The following is a 1698-nucleotide window of genomic DNA, read 5'->3' on the forward strand; positions in this document are numbered from 1 at the left end:
AGGCTCGCGGGACCTCGCAGTACACAGTGGAAGTGGCGGACCCAGCCCCGTCCCCGTCCAGGTCCTCGTCCCCGTCCCCGTCCACGCCCACCAGCCTCTCGTCGTCCTCGCCCTGGTCCCCATCCTCGGCCTCGTCGGTCCTCGGCGGCACCTCCTCGTCCACCAACTCCCTGTGTGGGACCTCCTCCTCCAACTCACGCTCAGAGTCCGTAGTCGACGCCCACGGCCGCCGCCCCTTGCCCTTGCCCTTGGGCACGCGGGGCCTCCTAGCAGTCCTCCTGCTGCTCCCCGTGCCGGTCCTGTCCTCCTCGCCACCCCTGTAAAGGGAGGACACCTCCCTCTGACGCGTGGCACGGCTGCTCACCATCTTCTTTTGATCACCTGCAATTAAACAAAATCGCAACTCATCAGTGAAATCATTAGTAAAATCATTACAGAATGTAAAAAATTAAAACTATAAACATTGTGCAAATATACGAAGAACATAGTATTACATGGTATTATTTGGATCATAACTCTCGCCGTCACTATCAACATTGTCCAAATAATCAAAACTATCCGTAGGAGGATTGTTGTCTTCATCATCGTTCCCTAAGAGTAATCGCTCAAGCATTTGTAAGTCTCCCTCATTTGTGACCTCATCTCCAGCTTCGTCCTCGTCCGTAGGTATTTCGTTGTCTACATCCATTTCAAGCGCGTCAGGTAACTCTATCACAAATCTCCCTGGTAGCCCTTCTTCTTGAAAGAACTCTCCATCATATGTGTTTGGGTCGATCAAGTTGTAATCCTCATCGATTGGCACAGGTAGTTTACCGTGTGGCGCTACCTTATGCACAATATCCCAACCCTGAAGACACGTTTTGGTTTGGCAAGCATATGGCAAGTAATAAACTTGCACGGCCTGTTGAGCCACAATGTAGACATCTGTTCCTGAATACACGGAATCCCGTCGAACTTCGACTAATCCAATGTTTGGGGTCCGTCGAACCCCTTCACGACCCGGGTCAAACCAATGACATTTGAATATGACAGGTTTAAGTTCCTTAGGGCCGTAGAACGAAAGTTCATATATTTCTTCAAGTCTGCCGTAATAGTCCTGGGCATCATTGCCGGGCACAAACACTCCACTGTTTGTGGTTTTCCGATTGGGCCGGCTCCGTTCGTAGCTTGTCGTGTGAAAACGATAACCGTTCACATCATAACCCTTAAAGGACCTAACCCTTTTTTCACAACCGATTGCAACTTGTCTCAACTCGGCACACATAGAGGGATCGGTTTGGCCCTGTAAGGTCAACCAGGATAGATCGTCATATTATGAAAAACGTACGATGAACTACAAATATCAAGATGAGTTGGAATGGACACTACCTTTCTTTTGAACCACGTAATAAAATCAGGGCTTCCTGCCGCACCCTGTGAAAAAAGGGTATCTTCTTCTTGCGGGGTAGGATCCCTCGATTCATGCCAGGATTGTCGAATGAATTCCCTGTACCAATGAGAGGAGAGGGTTGGTACAAATGAAAAGTGACGGCTTATTGAAACTAGTTATTTGAGGGCTTACTTTCTGTACGATTCGGTCTCGTCAAGGTTGGTCAAAATGTATAGCATGATCTTCCGCCACTCTTCTATGTTCAGTTGCTTAGTGTTCCAACCACTTGCGGTACCGAGTTGGCCTCGGAAAAGGCTGAGGGTCGATTC

Source organism: Sorghum bicolor, chromosome 5, assembly GCF_000003195.3.
Source record: "Sorghum bicolor cultivar BTx623 chromosome 5, Sorghum_bicolor_NCBIv3, whole genome shotgun sequence".
Classification (NCBI taxonomy): Eukaryota; Viridiplantae; Streptophyta; class Magnoliopsida; order Poales; family Poaceae; genus Sorghum; species Sorghum bicolor.